This window comes from Girardinichthys multiradiatus, chromosome 5, assembly GCF_021462225.1.
Source record: "Girardinichthys multiradiatus isolate DD_20200921_A chromosome 5, DD_fGirMul_XY1, whole genome shotgun sequence".
Taxonomy (NCBI): Eukaryota; Metazoa; Chordata; class Actinopteri; order Cyprinodontiformes; family Goodeidae; genus Girardinichthys; species Girardinichthys multiradiatus.
The window spans coordinates 41,633,408-41,653,345 of record NC_061798.1 but is presented as its reverse complement, the minus strand read 5'-3'; the positions used below and the strand labels follow the sequence as shown (position 1 = coordinate 41,653,345).

The 19,938-nt window shown below is 38.6% G+C and overlaps 1 protein-coding gene across 2 annotated transcripts in view; it reads left to right on the top strand.

Annotated features, from left to right (window-relative positions):
* LOC124868735 (protein sidekick-1-like) overlaps positions 1 to 19,938 on the top strand; it is a 421,512-nt gene that overhangs the window by 236,575 nt on the left and 164,999 nt on the right. The gene's annotated exons all lie outside the window — the stretch shown is intronic.

The window sequence follows — 19,938 nt, the reverse complement described above, 5'->3', positions numbered from 1 at the left end:
CTGATAGTAGGTAGATGTTTTGAAGGTGAAGAGGGCAGCAGTCTGACAACTTGGTTATAAACTTCTTGAAAAACCTTTGTCAGCTGAAAGGAACTAGAATGGAAAAAATCATGTTGTTTCTGCTTTAGTCTCTTAAGTTAAACCAGCTCATTCACTTAGGGAACACAGTCCTGTCATTTGGTTTTAAACCCTCCGTAGGGTTAAAAATAGTTCATTTAGTGAGGCTGTTTCAGTTTGCTGGGATAGGTGTGTTACTCTTGTAGTTCCGGGTGGGATTATCAAGTCTTCAATCTTTGCTCCACTAAACATAATCTTAACACCAAGCTGTACTCACTTTAATCAAGATTTGTAAAGTCTTTCTTTTTGCTTTGCTATTAAATGGAAATTCTTATGAACAGTTAAAAAGTTAAACTAGCTTCAGAAAGAAATTAACTGCATCTGCTTTCTCTGCACTTTTTCCAACCTTTTATATCCTGTCAGAAAAATCCAACCTCTCATTGTTGATACTTAACTTTTTTGGAATCAATTCAGCTTATTTATAAAGTGTACTTCTCAAGAAGTTGATCTCAGGGCACTTTGCCAAACAAAAGATATTCAGTTAATTTCCAGCTACATAAAAGTACATTCGGTCCAAAGTCGTCACATTTTGTTCCCTTTTAAAAATCAGAATTGGAAATTTTTCTTTCTGCCATTGAAAGTAGCAATTAGTGCATAAAGAGGATGAAAATAAACAGTTTCCAAATTTAGCCTATGTTCACAACAGTCTTTTACATGAACCTTCAGAGACTGAAAAACACCACAGAGTTGTAGACCGACATAAAGCTCAGGTGGACTTCATATGAAGATTTATGGACACTGAATGCATTTCTAACAGGTGTACGCCCCATGAAACAGGAATAGAGGATTGTGTTCTGTTCTAACATAATCTTTTTATTGAGACACTTTACTAAAACCTCAGGAAATTGTGTCTGACAATGAAAAAGAACAGTAAAGGCCTCATTTAGCCCTTTATTGTAAGTGTATGAGACACGGTGGTGTGAGAGTGGGTCACCTCAGAAGACTCCCAAATCCTTTGCACACTAATTTCACAACAATAAAAACTGAAATAACAACCTTTTAAATTATATGTAAAATGTAATAAAAATAAAATTTCTGATGAGGAAAAAAATGAGGCCATTCTCACATTTATTTCACTTTAAATGGCTAAGGTCAAACACAGCATAGAACATCGGCTGAACATGATTAGAACATCATGGATCAGCATTTTGATAAAGGTTTGCCCTGTTTAAACGTCAGACATTTAGTTTGGTTTGAGAGTTGTAGCAGCTCATAAATGTAGTAAGGAATTTAAAAAGGCGGGAAAAAAATCACAGGCTGTTTTAGGTCGAATGTGAGACCATCTGTTGAAAAATTAAAACTGAAGTGGAACTGGCCTGTTCAATATGGCAGTGATCCAAAACATACCTTTAAAGAGACTGGTGCTACAAGACGTCTCTCACTGCAGTTATTTCAGCCCAGATTAGGGTGTCACTCCTCAGCAAGAAAACACATTTTTGTTGATTTATTTTGTTTATTGAGTAAAAGAGGTAAAGTTTTGCTATCTGCAATTACATTACTTTCTTTCCAATAGATTGAAACATAAAATTAAACACTCCTATGCAAACATTTCTTAATTAAGAACTGAATATTTTATGGGTTGTCTCATTTGTTTCAACATTCCTTACAATGTTGAAACACTTAGCAGATACCATGGATGTACCAGAGTGTTGTTATTCATCAGCCTACATCTTTGCTAATGTGTTAAACCACTAATTAACCTCAAGATTCTTGGAATAGGAAAAGTGTTCAATTTCTCACTGCTTAGTTTTGCTATTTAGTTCTTTATAAAGTTACAGAAATATACCAGGTTAATATCAGCAGGTAAATTAGAAGGTTTCTTTTGCTTGTTTTCGCTCTTCTGCTTAACAGACATGCATCTCTTAGCCTGCTGTAGTTTTAAAACAATGTTACCTAAAAGGAAGGATGGGTAGAACTGTAGTTTTTACACCTTATCTGTCTTGTTTTACTTGATCAAAAGTATTTGACTAACAACTCAATTTGCCCTTTTTGTAGGAGAGGTGAAAAAAGTGGTAATTTTTCTTTAGCCTGCTTGCTGGCAGTGCACAGCGGCACATGGGGAAAGAGCATTAGCAAATATTAGCAGTTTTAAAACTGTAATATTTAAATGAAAAGGTTTTACTTGGATACCTGTGAACAGTCTATGCCTAGACACTATATTGCTAGTTAAGGCAACATGGTAGTTTAGCTCTCTTATTAAAAAAGTCAACCTGAAAAATGACAAGTTTGCTAAAAACCTTGAGAAATCCATCGTTTCCAGAGGGTCAATTTAGGGCTAAATAACTACGATAAAATGAGTTGTAAGGTTTTCTGTGCTCATTAGTGTAGCTCTCAGTAACAATTATGCAGATGGGATGATTTCTGCATACATACAGTGCCTTGCGAAAGTACTCGGCCCCCTTGAACTGGTCAACATCTTGCCACATTTCAGGCTTCAAACATAAAGATGTAAAATTCTAATTTTTTGTGAAGAATCAACAACAAGTGAGACACAATCGTGAAGTGGAGGGAAATTTATTGGATGTGTCTAACGTTTTTAACAAATAAAAAACTGAAAAGTTGGGCGTGCAATATTATTTGGCCCCTTTACTTTCAGTGCAGCAAACTCACTCCAGAAGTTCAGTGAGGATCTCTGAATGATCCAATGTTGTCCCAAAGGACTGATGATGATAAATAGAATCCACCTGTGTGTAATCAAGTCTCCATATAAATGCACCTGCTCTGTGATAGTCTCAGGGTTCTGTTCAAAGCGCAGAGAACATCATGAAGACCAAGGAACACACCAGGCAGGTCCGAGATACTGTTGTGGAGAAGTTTAAAGCTGGATTTGGATACAAAAAGATTTCCCGAGCTTTAAACATCCTAAGGAACACTGTGCAAGCAATCATATTGAAATGGAAGGAGTATCAGACCACTGCAAATCTACCAAGACCCGGCCGTCCCTCTAAACTTTCATCTGGAACGAGGAGAAGACTGATCAGAGATGCAGCCAAGAGGCCCATGATCACTCTGGATGAACTGCAGAAATCTACAGCTGAGGTGGGAGAGTCTGTCCATAGGACAACAATCAGTCATACACTGGACAAATCTGGCCTTTATGGAAGAGTGGCAAGAAGAAAGCCCTTTCTCAAAGATATCCATAAAAAGTCTCATTTAAAGTTTGCCACAAGCCACCTGGGAGACACACCAAACATGTGGAAGAAGGTGCTCTGATCAGATGAAACCAAAATCGAACTGTTTGGCCACAATGCAAAACGATATGTTTGGCGTAAAAGCAACACAGCTCATCACCCTGAACACACCATCCCCACTGTCAAACATGGTGGTGGCAGCATCATGGTTTGGGCCTGCTTTTCGTCAGCAAGGACAGGGAAGATGGTCAAAATTGATGGGAAGATGGATGGGGCCAAATACAGGATCATTCTGGAAGAAAACCTGTTGGAGTCTGCAAGAGACCTGAGACTGGGACGGAGATTTATCTTCCAACACAATGATCCAAAACATAAAGCCAAATCTACAATGGAATGGTTCACAAATAAAAGTATCCAGGTGTTGGAATGGCCAAGTCAAAGTCCAGACCTGAATCCAATTGAGAATCTGTGGAAAGAGCTAAAGACTGCTGTTCACGAACGCTCTCCATCCAACCTCACTGAGCTCCAGCTGTTTTGCAAAGAAGAATGGGCAATAATTTCAGTCTCTCGATGTGCAAAACTGATAGAGACAAACCCCAAGCGACTTACAGCTGTAATTGCAGCAAAGGGTGGCGCTACAAAGTATTAACGCAAGGGGGCCGAATAATATTGCACGCCCCACTTTTCAGTTTTTTATTTGTTAAACAAGTTTGACACATCCAATACATTTCATTCCATTTCCCGATTGTGTCCCACTTGTTGTTGATTCTTCAGAAAAAATTAGAATTTTATATCTTTATGTTTGAAGCCTGAAATGTGGCAAGAGGTTGAAAAGTTTAAGGGGGCCGAGTACTTTCGCAAGGCACTGTACTGTGTACAGTTTCCTGTTACTTCTTGCAAACAAAAAAAAAACTTTATGGTCTGGTTCAAGCAATCTGGCAAAAGTCATCGCCAGATTATGTTCATCTCAGGAAAAAGTACAGGGAAAATATTGATTTTAAAACTATTTACTGAATATTTAAGAGCTTTTACAGTAAAAAACAGTAAAAAACACAAATGTATTTGAGTGTTCTTTAAGCCGAAGCCTTAGAGAGGATATAGGAGACAGACTTTTGAGCGTTTTGGTAAATGTTTAGTTCTCATCCCTACATGTTCTCACTTGATTTGGCTTCTGGCTTCATACACTGTGACAATTTGATGCCCCTAAACACTCCAACAAGAACAACCTAAAAACATGGTTGAGAGGGTCTTCAAAAGCCTAATTGCTTTTTCAAATGATCTGTTTAAGTTTACTTAAAGATAGATTTATGATGCTGCCTATACTTGTAGGAATATTAAACATTTGTAATAGAACTGTTTTGTATGTACACTATCTCAACTCTCTGCAGAATATTGAACGGATTAGCACACATTAAACACACACGACACTGAATGTTGTCTAGTGCAGAGATAAGTATCAAGGTGCTTGTAGATTTAATGATTTTTTTATTTCATTTTTCTGTCTTTTCTCAATCCATACATCCATCCATCCGTTTGCCCATTACCCATCCAATTTTCTTTCCTAGCCTGTAGGTTTTGCAGCTTCCATATTTAAAGCTTGAATGCCACAATTTCGCCATAAGTGGTTTCATTGTTGAATAAAGATTTTATATATTGACAAAATCAAACCAGATCTCCAGTCAGTTCTATACTGCCACTTTCTGAAATGCTAGAACATAGTGATAAAATTAGACTATTGTCAGGAAAGTTTTTATAAGAAATATATAGATTATATTTGTTCACTGTTCAACAAAGTAAAAATCTGACATTTTTGTTTGTTTAACTTTGTTGAAAAGAAGATGTACCGAACCATAACTTTAATGCTGAGGAATATTCTGAGCCATGACTTTTGAGAACTTTTGCACCCCTAATGCTTTGGCTAATATGAACTAAAAGAGAGTGAACACCCTGAAAATGTGAGTGTGGAGAAGTCTGAAATTCATATGTGAAAATGTGTTGGAAGCCTCTTAGAATTGATGGACGGACGGACGGACGGAGGGATGGATGGATGGAGTGTGTCAGTGCTTTTTGCTTGATGTAACAGGTTATATCATAGTTGCAAGCCAGTCAGCAGATGTTAATTTGAGGCAATAGGCACGGAGGAGAAAAGACAAGCTTAAAGGAGGAAACAGAGCGGATGAATGATGGCCCAGGGAGGCAGAAGGAAGATTAGATTGACGGAAGAGAGGAGAGATAAAGAATGAGTAAATAGGAGGGGAGACGATTAAGTGCTGAGAAAGGAAAATATGTTTAGTGGTGAAGGGGCAGAGAGACGGCTGTGACTCATTGGCTGCTTTACCCACATTGTGCGTATATATAAATGAGAGTTTCCCTGTAAAGTCGACAAAACCATCAAATATGAAAAATAAACAAATCACAAAATAAACAAATCACAACTGAAACATAGTCCGTTAATCATTAAAACCTATACCTAATATCAAGGCAATGCCACCGGCGGTCTTTGAATTAACATGTTTTTGCAGGTGAAATTCAACAGGCTATGTTTCTGTTTCGGCAGAGTCTCACGTACATCACTTGTTCTGATTATAAAACACGGACCTATTTCAAACAATTATCATAAACAGTCTACAGAATGCAAGGTAGCACTTAGCACATTGGTTGAAATGCTATGGCAACAATTTAGAACACTTTTCTGCCTGCTGAGATTGCATCTCACAGTGGAGCGATTGCAGCTCTTTGCAGAAACATTTTCTTTTGACACAAGTTTCTTTTTTGCTACATTTCATTCATTTTTAAGTTGCAACCTATTGACATATGTTTAAGATTTTCCCTTTGATATATAATCGAACAAAAAGTATAAAACAGATAAATAACTCAAAACTGGTAGCAAAACAAGGTACATAACCAGGGGAGTGTCCCAGATGTCGTGTTTCAGAAACGTCTGGGAACAAATGGGTCTGTTGTCCCTGACCAAGGAGGTGGGGGCAAAGCTACACCTGCAGTCTGAACGTCAGAGTGGAGCAGACGAACGCGATGCGGGAGTTGCTGCCCTTCTTGGAGCAGAGACACAGACTTCCAGGCCCTGGCAAACCTGTAAGCGGGCCTGCACAGGGTGACATGCTTTGTGTTGTTTTCTGATGATTGTGGCTCACAGCTAATTCAAATCCAAAATTCAGTTTCTCAGAAGATCAGAATATCACATAGGACCAATAGAGAAATTATTTTTAATGCAGAAATGTTGCCCTTCTGAAAACTATGTCCATGTACTGTACAGTATACTTGGTCGGGTCTGTTTTGCATAATTACTGTATTAATCTGGCGTACAGGTGATCTGCCTGTAGGGCTGCTGAGGTAATAAGAGGCCCAAGTTACTTGTGGCCCTTAGTCTGCAATTTTAGGTTCTGGTATCTCTTCATCTTGACAATACTACTATGGTCTTTAAAGTAAGTAATGATACTTATGTCAGAGTTGTCAAGTCCTGATGAAACATGAAATCATCATCTCAACAAAGCTTGTGAGCAGAGCGAGCCATGATTTGCTCTAAAATGCCCTTGTAGACAGCTGTGCTGAATATAGACTTTATAAAACACAGTGGACCAACACCAGCAGATGAAATGGATCCACAATCATTGATCACTATAGAAGATTGACATTGGCCCTTAAACAACTTAGATTATGAGCCTCTCCACTCTTCCTGAAAACTCTTGGATCTTGTTTTTTTAAAATGAAATCCAAAAATGAAAAAGTACTTTCACTATAAACGGGTCACTTTGGATCACTGAGCAATAATCCAGTGATTTTTTCCCCTTAGCCCAGGTAAAATGCTTCTGATGTACTTAAGAAAAGGAAGGCAACAGCTATAGGCCGTATGCTGGATACGTCTGTGTGGTGGCTCTTGAAACGCAGTCTACACCTTGTGAATCTACTCACAGTTCTCTTATGGCTGCTGCCATCCCTGTTGCTTGAGCGCCAGTTAATACAACACCTTTTCCTTCTATCCAATTTTTCATAAACATTCTTGGAGACTGTACCCTTTGTACAGCCAACTGTCCAGCAGACAGTCTCGGTGGCTGTTTGCTGGACATCTGTCTTCCCCATAACATTGTGTAGTTCTTAACTACACAATGTTATGGGAGGGGGAGGTGACGGGGTTAGTCATATTGCATTTGTTTGGTCATGTGACAGTAATGCAGCACAGGGTTTGGGGTGTTTAACTGGAGCAGAGAAGCAACGTCAGCAGTGTGGTCGCTTTTTTTTTACAGTGTCGAAAGGGTAGGGAAATATATATAATATCGGTTACCAGCCATAACGTCAATATTAATATCGGATATTGATATGCTTGCCCACATTTTCATATCAGCACTTCGCTACTTATTACCATCAAATCAGCATAGACAGGATTTCACATGATTTTTTGTTTTGTTTTGGCATGGCACAGTCAAAAACCTGCAGTAATATTGAATAACTGTCAGATATTAAAAGCAGAAGTTGTCAGACAGAAGCAGTCACTCATTGTATTTTTTCAAAATAAATCTACAGGCAGATAATCAAAAATAACTTCAGGTGGCCTACATATTATTTTGGTCTTAAGGGGGTTAACACAATCCTCATTAACTGACAAAATCTTCAACCATGTAAATTAAAAAGAAAAGTTGTGCTGTTCTTTTTTTTGGCTTCTTACCTTTATGATGGTCTAAAAGAGGAGTTAGAAGTTTAATACAGTATAGTTTCAACGGTATCTCCCACCCATAAACCTGGTGCAAACAAAACTGTTAATTCTGCCAGTTTGGATAACCAGGGTTTGAGCCCTCAGTCAATATTATGAATATTATCACTATATAACTAATAATTCAGTCAGGTTTATAAAATTAATCACACAACTTTGATCTGATCTTTACATATTGAAAACATTACAATTTGTTATTCACTTTTACAGTGACTGGGCTGATCATATACTCTCAAAGATGCGTGAATCTCTTAGTTTTCAAGTGACTTTCTTCTGTCAGCATCAACATAAAAAAGCCTTTCACCTATATTCACATACTCAGCAAGAAAAAAAAGAAGCTCAAGTGCAAATGTCTTCTGGGTCGCTGTGCTTTCTGGGTTTCACCACAAAGTGCTCACAAAGAATTTGTTAAAGAAGGAGAGATAAATAAAGAGAAGGGCGATGATGCGGTACATTAAAAATACGGGGAAAGGATGGGATTTTGCTCTGCAGAAAGTCAAAGAAAAAGTAGCTTGCAAGACTGTTAAAAGCTTTCAGGACGACAGAGATGGATGGAATGAAAGAAAAAAAAGGCAAAGTGTAAAAATTCAAGATTGAAAGGGGATGCGGAAAACAGAAATAGATCAACAGGGCTTTTAATCCAAAAATAGTTTTCCACCCCTCTCCTCTTCTTCTCATCCCTACTAACCTCACTACGTCTCCCTCCTCCTTTGCTCGCTGGATGTTTGGTGAGAGTCAAGAAAAAGAGAAGTAATGTGCACCGTCAATGTGCTGCACTCACACCCAGAAGCGTGTGCCTGTGGACATGTTGTGGTCCACGGACAGACAGATTATGTCCATTAGTGGGTCGTGCTGTCCAGAGCCAGGCAGAACAGCTGCAGCAACATCAAGCTCTTCTATCACTGTTCTAATGAATCTGTTTGAGCCAGACCCAATCAATCAATCTCTGAACCAGCTAATCAGTCACAGCCCCTACCATGTCTAGTCTTCTTGAGGGATCGCTGTATATATGTACAGAGACACTGCGACATTGGGGCACAAACCTGAGCACATAATTGCAGACATGGAGTCAGCCAGCGTGGCTGCCAAGGTAGGATGTGTCGTTCTTTGTGCAGCAGGAGGCTGATGCACATAACAGTTTAATAAGGCTTTGTTTGAGTCTAGGTACAGCTTTGAGATCACACATTACATGAATACAAACAACGGTTTAAAGTGCGGCACTATGAGTCATAATTACAGCATCACTTTTCTTTCCTGTTCTTGAGAATTTAATTGGAATGAGAAAACTTGCTCCTCTAATAGAAGAATTAGCTGTTTTTCCACCGTTTTACATCCCTGAAAATAGACACTCAGTTGTTTGAATATGGAAGAAGTAAACAAACCCATTTGTGGACAAAAGTGTCCTATACTGGTAGCTAAAGGCTTATTTTACATCTAACAGCATTTAAAATCGCAGCCTCTTAAACTGGTGGCTGGTATTAATGCGGTTCTGCTTGGTTCCTCTAATTCCCTGAAGTTTGCTTGTGACAAATGCTTCTTCCAATGACTTTCTAAGTATATTTCCAAACGGCTGGTTGTTTACTAAGCTGAGAATTTCCTAAATGGCTTGCCATAACGATCCTGCATTAGGTGCAACATATCAGAGCTGCGAAATTGGTTCATTTCCTACAAGGCTGTAGTATATTTAGTGCAGTTTGATCCAAAATGATGAACTGATTTTTTATAACAAGCCAAGTAAAATTCTTTTAATGCTTGAAAAGGGCTTTTTTAAGTAGACACAAACACAAGTTGTACAAAAAATGTGGATATTTCTAAATTCTAATTAGGGCTGAACAAAATATGAGATATTACAATATCACTGTTTACAATAGGAATATCGCGAGAAATTGCTTGGACTGCAATATAAAAATAGTTGATTACTGAAGTACTATGTATTCAGGCTTTATATAGCTGTAATATATTTGTTGGTACTAGTGTTATAAAGCTGCATACAAGGATAAAGAGGTGGTAAGGTGGGAAGTTTATTAAGAACTACAACTCGTTTTTTTTTTTTTTGTCCAAACAGCAGACGTCAGCCAGAAGCAATTTCTCAACATTCCTTGTTAAAATGGCCAAAATGAATTGTTTTTCTCATTATCTGAGGTCTGAACCCAAAGCAGAAAATCATTAATACTGTTTACTCTTTTGTTACCTTAAGTCATATCAGTAGCGCAACATTCATGAGTGTTATTGCATATCGCATTTTTTCCAAACATCGTGCAGCCCTGATTGTAAGCAGTGGGTGTTGAAGGAGTAATTCAATATTAATGTTACTCATTAACTAGTAATGTATTATTTATTGCCACTGTGTTGTAATTTAACTCTCAGACTCATCAAATTTAATAACTAAGACTTGTAATCTTATAGCGTTTCTGTAACTGGAGCAGAGGTGACCAGAGGTTAAACTTTCTGAGTTGGTACGAAATTAGGAAATCCCATTACATCAGGCTAGAAACTGCATTCTCGGCACATTAAATTATCAGGTGTGAGGAAGGCATTTAACTGATCCGCCTTTATGACCAGAAATAAAATATTATTGTTTTAAAAATAGAATTTTATGAACTGAAAACTAGATTCACACTGAAAACTCATATGTTTTGACCACTCACTTGTGGCAGCAATGAAACTTTTTGTTTTGCTTGTAATTTTTGTCTGCTGTGTTAGTTTGTCACTATGCATCTTTTGACGTCTTTGTCCCATTTCGACTTTTTTATTTGAATTCTTTATCGCAGGTTTTCTATAACTTTTTGAAGACTTTAGACCTTAAATAAGCTTCCTATCTTCAGTGTCATTTTAAAATTGTGCCTTCACTTTCAATCTGAGCTGGAAACAATTTTACTGCAATGAAACTTGGCCATCTTGTTGTTTAGAGTATACAGGTCCTTCTCAAAATATTAGCATATTGTGATAAAGTTCATTATTTTCCATAATGTCATGATGAAAATTTAACATTCATATATTTTAGATTCATTGCACACTAACTGAAATATTTCAGATCTTTTATTGTCTTAATACGGATGATTTTGGCATACAGCTCATGAAAACCCAAAATTCCTATCTCACAAAATTAGCATATCATTAAAAGGGTCTCTAAACGAGCTATGAACCTAATCATCTGAATCAACGAGTTAACTCTAAACACCTGCAAAAGATTCCTGAGGCCTTTAAAACTCCCAGCCTGGTTCATCACTCAAAACCTCAATCATGGGTAAGACTGCCGACCTGACTGCTGTCCAGAAGGCCACTATTGACACCCTCAAGCAAGAGGCTAAGACACAGAAAGAAATTTCTGAACGAATAGGCTGTTCCCAGAGTGCTGTATCAAGGCACCTCAGTGGGAAGTCTGTGGGAAGGAAAAAGTGTGTCAGAAAACGCTGCACAACGAGAAGAGGTGACCGGACCCTGAGGAAGATTGTGGAGAAGGGCCGATTCCAGACCTTGGGGGACCTGCGGAAGCAGTGGACTGAGTCTGGAGTAGAAACATCCAGAGCCACCGTGCACAGGCGTGTGCAGGAAATGGGCTACAGGTGCCGCATTCCCCAGGTCAAGCCACTTTTGAACCAGAAACAGCGGCAGAAGCGCCTGACCTGGGCTACAGAGAAGCAGCACTGGACTGTTGCTCAGTGCTCCAAAGTACTTTTTTCGGATGAAAGCAAATTCTGCATGTCATTCGGAAATCAAGGTGCCAGAGTCTGGAGGAAGACTGGGGAGAAGGAAATGCCAAAATGCCAGAAGTCCAGTGTCAAGTACCCACAGTCAGTGATGGTCTGGGGTGCCGTGTCAGCTGCTGGTGTTGGTCCACTGTGTTTTATCAAGGGCAGGGTCAATGCAGCTAGCTATCAGGAGATTTTGGAGCACTTCATGCTTCCATCTGCTGAAAAGCTTTATGGAGATGAAGATTTCATTTTTCAGCAGGACCTGGCACCTGCTCACAGTGCCAAAACCACTGGTAAATGGTTTACTGACCATGGTATCACGGTGCTCAATTGGCCTGCCAACTCTCCTGACCTGAAACCCATAGAGAATCTGTGGGATATTGTGAAGAGAACGTTGAGAAACTCAAGACCCAACACTCTGGATGAGCTAAAGGCCACTAAATAGAAAAAGTCCCTTAGCAACTACAGATTTGATCACAACCTTTTCATAAAAACAGTCGAAAAATGTTAAGAGAAATCCTTGTTCCAAAAGGCCTTTATTGAGCAGATCAAACATTTCTCTTTGATTTTAAGCTTTTCTTCCAAAGTAAGAATAAAATTTTTGCTTCATGAATTGTGAGCTGGAAAAGTAAATCAAAGTGCTTTATAGCAGTAAAATGAACTTTAATAGATGATTGTTACATAATCCATTAAAATCAAAGTGAACAAATAATTCAGTTAATTTGTTTGCCAGTAGAAACTTAGAAATGTTCCTCAACTAGAACTTCGGCTGGTTAAATTAATATGTTTTAGGGATTAGAGCACTTACAGTCTTTTCGTGAGGAGACTGTTTGGCTTTCTGTCCTACCTACTTCTGCTATGTACTCAAGCACAAACCATTTCATACCCATGTACCCGACTCATTGTATGAGAGTTCATTCATCATGTGGGTGAAATTCTTTTATAAACATAGGGAAAATGAATCATCAGATTCTCAAAATCTCATGTATCATTTAACCCCGATGATTATGGTTCAATACACTCACTGAAACAACTTCCTGCTGCCAGATATTTATTGATTGTATAAAAAAATATTTCCATACATCAGATTATCTGTAGACTAGTCGGGTACCATGAGTACCGTGCTGCCAAAGCATCGGAAAGCTCTGTCCAAACTAGTTTTGAACAAATCTGAGGTTCAGCAGGAGTGTGAAATCAAAGATGTTACCAGGGTAAAGTGGTGTCTTATTCATGTGATGTAGTTTGTTAATAAGATGTTAATGCATCACTTTTTTAAACATTTTAATAGGTTAAACCACATCTGTTGTGATGACAGGTAAAAATCCCATTCATGTCTGAACTTAAGTAACTAAGAGGCCGATGGATGGCAGATTTGTCATACAGTCATGAGGATCATTGTACTGGAACTGTAATACAAGGCACATTTTAGTACATTATTCATATTTTTATGTATTTGTATGTGACTATATGGGAGAGCCTTACCTTTTAAGCAAGGCTCATCGCTCCAGGCTTTGGCCTTCTTCTCACTGGTATGTAGAAAATGATAGGACTATATAAGGCAGAAGCATAAAGAGGGAGTGGTGAAAGTTCAGCTGGAATTTGATGGAGGCCGTTTAAATATCAGTGTCCCTTTATGGTTGAACTACATCATGACAATGGTCTCGCAGGCCCAGTTCTGAGACGGAGATGATACGAGGGAGCAACATAAAGAAACAGATGGGATGGCTGTGGAGAAGAGCGAAAGATGGCTGATTATCCGGCAGCATTCTGGTTGAAGAAAAGAGAAAATAAAGGAAACAACATGATTTAATAATGATCACTCTGCTGTTCGCCTCTCCCTCTTATAGTCCCTTCTCCATCTGGTGTTACACCCCGAGGTGGTGAAATACCAAGTGCTCAGTCACAGCTGTACAACATCATAGCCTTTTTGAACAACACCTTTTCCCCTCTTCTTTCAGCTCGCAATGACTTGTGTTTCATCCCTTTCTGGTTTTTTAGTATTCTTCATTTTCTCCTGCAGGATCAGAGGCTTTTTTTAACTCCTCTTGCCATTGTTTGAACAAAATTGCCGCAGCAGCAATGTTCTGCTGTAGTGGAAAGGATCATTAGGCTCACAGTATAAACTGAACATCTACATGCAGCCCATGTTTTATTACATGTCACTCCACTGGTTTATTGTGGTATTTATGATTTGTACCTTGTGTTGTATTTTCTGGTTTGTTCAACGCCTTCATCAACATTCTTTTATTCATTGTCTCATCTCCATCCTGTTTTATTTGCCTCTTAAAATTGTGCAAGAAGTTGTGTTAAAGAGCAAATTGTTTCATTTTATCTCAAGTCCACTTTTGAGTCTGCAGAAATTTTACTTAACTTTAAAGAAAAGGAAGGAAAATTAAAAACAAGCCTTGCATGAGCTTTGTATTTTTATCAGTCATGAGAAATGTGGAAACCTTGTGACATTTGGGATTGCATGCAGAGTGACAGACAATAACCTGTACTTGTACGTGCATGGAGGACTGAGCCATGCATTTCGGCTTTATGTGTATGTGAGGAAAGAAGCTTGTGGGGCACGATCATGATTGACATGGTAAATTGGAAAGGTCAACTGGTGCTAGTGTTTGGTACAGACAGTGAGACAGCAGGAAGTTGTAATCTTCCCAGAGTCTACATTTATACAGGTAAATATATTCTGAGCCAATGACAGGATCTGGCTCCAGTGTAAAATTGATTGATAGTGAATATCAGCTACTGTGCCTTGGATAAATATTCATACCCCTTTAACCTTTCCTCATTTTGTCATCTTACAACCACAGAGTTGATCATGTTTTTTACAAACACAATCTGAAATGTGTGACATGCATATAGATTCAGCCCCCTTTACTCTGATAACCCTAAATCCATCACAACCGAATGCCTTCATAAGTCACTCTATCAGTACGTAGGGTCCACCTGTGTGGAATTTAGTCTCAGTTTTAATGCAGCTGTTTTGTGAAGCCTCAGAGGTTTGACAGAGGTCTTCAGCATCATGAAGACCAAGGAACACAGCAGACAGGTAAAACAAAAACACATTTCAAGTTTCTCAAAGCCTATTTACGGAACACAACCATCTGGCAGAACGTGCTCTGGTCTGGTTTTGGCTTACATTCAAAATGTTATGTGTGATAAAAAGAACACCACACATCACCCTGAACACATCATCCCCACAATAAAACATGTTGGTGGCAGCATCATACTGTTGTGATTCGTTTCTTCAGTAAACACGCCTTTCAGTGTTAATGGGAAAATAGATGGTTAAGAAGGCAATCCTTAAAGAAAAACCTGTTAGAGCCTGCAAAAGACTTTAGCCTGGGATGGACACTCACCCCAGGGAAGCAAGTGGTTCTAAATATTTTTACAACTGCTACCTCGAGTAATACTTTAGTTTTCCATGTACTACCATGGTGACAGATACAGTAGCACTACAAGACTCATAAAGATGAAAATAAAACTTTCCCATCCTTAGGCACTGTGAGATTGGCATTTAGATGGACATGGAACACAGGCAAGTATACAGACATGAAGTCATGATGGAGAATGAACCAGTGAACTAAATGAGCTAATCAGATGTAATGTGTAGCAGCTGGTGTCAGGATAATGCAGCACAACTGAAGGAGGAAGGCTGATTAACACGGATGAGCAGGGACATGGAGAAATCCAGAGAAGTAACAAATATCTAAACACAAGAATAAACCAAAAACCTAATCTAACAGGAATAACAGCAACTAAACAGGGAGATACAGAGAAACAGACAAGACCTCACACAGAAGAATCATGACAAGAACATTTTTCACCAGTCCAATTTTGAAACCCAAAATGGGCGCCCTAAAACCTACTAACATCTGCTGTAAACAAGTTTATTTATACTTCTGATAATTTGTATGTCAGAAAATCTTTCACCTACAGTAATTTACAATACTGTTTTAATGAATATGTGCGCAGTAGGAAACTCATAACAAAGCCTTTTATTCGCTGGTATTGCTAGCCTCATCACTTAGCATATCATTTGGAAAAACCCTTAGATTTTATGAGCTTGCAACTAAAACATAGTGAGGTTGGATTAGATCCAGTAAGATTTAGTTTCAATTTTAAGGAAAAATGTAAAATAGTATAGGGAGAAAGTAGTTTTTACTGCTAGTTTAATATTCTCAACTTTCTGTTTCTTTTAAAGTTTGATGCATCAGAGCTGAATGTGCATAAACAACTTACCTTTTGGTCTCCTGGTGCTTATTAACACTATTATTTATTTGTGTTTACTTTACAACTAATTGGTAGCAAAATCTTTCTTTTGAGTACTACTAAAGGCAACTCAAATATCACCATTGGTACTTGGTCCACAGTTCAAGAATCAAGGGTTTGGATCAATGCATATTCCTTTCCATGACTATGTGCTTCCTTGTGTTGCTGTATTACATAAAACAGCAATAAGATACATTGAAGTGGTTGTAATGTGAAAGGATGTAAAAACGTTTTATGAAAGACTTCTCAGTTTTTGCCAGATTAACAAAGCCACACACTATGCTGCGTATGAGTAAAGGAACTAATTGAACATCAAATTTTAACAGGAATTGTCATCCTCAGTTTAAGGTCAAATCTTTATCCTGCCTATTATTTCACTAGTTTGTATGCATGCGTATAGAAAGGTCTGTAAATGTGTCAGTATTAGAAATTGGAGCAATACATTTGTATAACTACTGGTGAGAATTTAAAATAGGTGTGTGAAAGTACGCGTATGTAGTTCAGAGCACAGGAAAGGAACAAAGAGAAAGGAGGGTAAGATTGACAGGGTAAATTGGAAAGGTTTGGGTTTTTCAGGTTGAACTCTGGGTTTAAAACAGCCATGGGAGAAAGAAAAGACTCAAACGTGTTACCAAAAAAAGGCACGCTTTAGCTGAAGGAAATATGGCGCTGGATGTCAATGTGTATGGATGAGTAGAGCAAAGAAAAGCGGAGCAGAAAATTGCTTTAAAGAGAACGTGTAGTTGTGTGTAGATGGGTGGGGAATGAAGCCCTGTGGGTGTGTTTGTGTATTTGTGTGATTGTTGGAGAGGTGTAAGTGACCTACAGCTGTAAACCTATGGGTCAACACCTGCTCAGGTCGGCGGGAATGGACATGACACATGCAACGACATTTACACACAGAGGGAGGGAGACAGGTGGGGCAGGAAAAACATTTGTGTTGAGAAGCAGAACCTAACCCAAAGTCAAACACCAAGTTGTGCAACAGCAAACTCACAGTGGTGAGCACACAAAGGACGTGGTGACCCGCTTGTTTGCGTCTCCTTCAGGCGTCTGAATACACAACAGTTTATTTATGAATATATAAATGGGACAAACGCTGGCCCACATTAATATTTTCCCATCAGCTCAAAGTTTATTTTAAAAACGTCACATTAATAATAGACATTATGGTGAGTCATGGCCTTTAAAGGCAGGGCAAAGCAGAACAGGGCTTTCCGCCCTGCATTGGCTATATCTCCTTTTAAAAACACATGTAATTAGGAACACTGATTTAGACTGTAAATAATTTAAGAGGTTTTCAAAGGTTTCTAAAGACAATAAGGAACAGGAACATTACTGGGAAATGGTTTTAATGGATTCAGCTCCAAAAACATCTGATAATTTGTTGTGTTGAAAGGACACAAACACACACACACACACTTCGCTCTGTCAGCCGTCCCCTACTCTCCCCCTTGTTTCTCTGCTCGTGTTTCAAACTGAGATGACTCAGAATGACACATCATTACAATATAGTCACAAAATAGTCTGCCCTCCAGACCAAATCCCCTTTTAGACTCTCCAAAACAACATTTATTAATAATATTACTTGACAACACATAAGGCGCCCTTATTAGAAAGAATTACCTTGGTTGTTTTCAGCAAAAAATCTTCTTGTTCAAAGATTTTTTTTAAATAAAACTACAGTAATATCTAAGCTTCTCTGCTGATATCAAAACAAAGTATTTGTCAGTACTAATGGGAAAGTTGTAGTTTCATTGTTTCACACTGATCTTAAAATAGACAACTTTATCATATCCATCCACACAAAACTCAGTTTGATGACTTAACAAAAAATATTTTCTTAACAATATTAGTTATAACTTCAATGACAAAGTTCTTAATATTCACAGTGAAATCAATAGATTGGCCGGGTCCACCTGTGCTGTCTAAACTTATTTGAATTGAGGTTTTCTGATCTCTTGCATATCCAAAGGTGTTTAAAACGAAGCATGCATGCAGACTGTTTGGTAAAATATGCATCACTCTTTGGAGCTCAGTGAATTCCAGCGTGGTACTGCCATACTGCCACCGGTGGAATAAGAGACTGCAAACCAGGCCTCCATCATCAGTGTCTGACCTCAACAATTCCCGTCAAGACACTCGTTAACTTTTTTAGGAATCCCTACCAAAAGCATTGGGAACTGTTTAACTCCAAAGGCTCGGTCGATGTCATATTAAATCCTATTGACGTCATTCACGTTCATGTGAGTGTGAAGGCAGACGAGTGAATACTTTTGTATAAAAAGGCATACTCAGGAAAACAGAAAGTATTAGAAAGATTTGGAACCAATGATGAAGACAGGTAATCAAGACTGGCCACCATGAACGGCATCCAACGTTAGTTAAATGTTTAAATATACATAATTGTTAAAGAGTATACTGTATAATAAATGTGTGTTTGGTGTCTAGACTCACACCTTTTCATTTCAACTCCACGTTCCTCAACGTAACCCGCCTGAAGATGTCTCCTATCATGCCGGGAAATATAAAGCCATGGGTGGATTCGGGGGTGAAGGAGGGAATGAAGAGGGGCAGACAGGAGGCAGGCAGCTGCAAAAGGAGCATGGCATGCAGAATGATGCAGGAAGCCTGGTCTGTGGAGTTTGTGGAAGATCAGTTGTGAATCAGTAGCACAGCTGAAGTTGACTGCCTCAACTTGCCTACAGTCCTCGCTTTATTTCTGTTTGTAAATAGGATAGGGTTACAAAATGAAAACCATGGGTGCATCACCGCAACCAGGACTCTGGTGTGGAAAAGTCAATAGAGTATGGCATCTGCTTTAAGTATTTTACTGGTCTAAATAAGTATGGAAAATTATTTATATTTGAAGATTTTATTCACTATCTGGTTATCTATCTATCCATTCTTGTTTTGATCTATCTATTTGTTGGTCCATCCGTCTGTCAGTCTATCATGAATACACCTGCAGTCAGTCCATCCATCCGTCTTCAGTCCGTTTGTCCATTCACTTTTTTACTGTCTCTAGTTTTTTTACAGGTTACCTGGTTTATGCCCACCATTTCTATCTCTATGAACAGCGTCTCGCCACAAAAGAGGAACAAACCCCTAATTTCTGTTGTGAAATGAATCATATGAGATCATGCAGCTGTTGTTTAACATTAAGTGTTCAATCAGTCATTGTACAGATACATCACTCCTCCGGTGCTCTGAGCTAAGTTGAACTCTGACCCTATGATGCTGACACACCGAAGGGAACGTATCCCATTTCGCAGCTACAGTAGATTTGAAGAAAACACAATGTTTTAAATCTCCTATTGATTACCTTTATATGAGCACATTCTGCTGTCAGAACACATAAGGATGTTATTAAGCTCTGAAGTATTTTTCACATTTTGCCTCCCACCATGTTCAGTCTATATAAACATGTTTCTGGGGGGGGGGGGCTTTTTAAAAAAATAACACCTTGAAGAAATGAATAAAAATGTTGTTTTTGGATTATTTTGACACTTGGTTTGAGGTTTATTATGTGGTCGATTATTGTCTTGAAAATGTGCATCTCGGCCAGAAGTGACAAGAACTTTTAAATTCTGTATTGTTGAATCTTTCTTTTTCTATTTCACAAACACAGTTTCCATATTTTAGGGTTGAGTGGGAGCCTGAGTGGCTGAATAGAGGCGCGAGGAGGAAGTACGATGATAAAAGAATAGTCAATGTAGATCTTCTGTCTGCAGAACGTCATTTTCATCCTTTTCTCAGAGACTACAGTCTTGCCTCCTCCAAAGTCATGACAAATACAGAAAGCAGGGCAAACGGGAAAAGATAATGAGAAGGAGGAGAGGAGTGAATGAGGGGAAAACTTTGGTACCTGTCAGTTGATGGATGAGCTGCAAACAGTTTGTCTTCCTCTGGACTCCATGATAACATAGCGTCCTCACTTTTGCTCCGTCTGTTCCTCTCTGTCATCCATTTATCTACCATTTCTCTTTCAGTC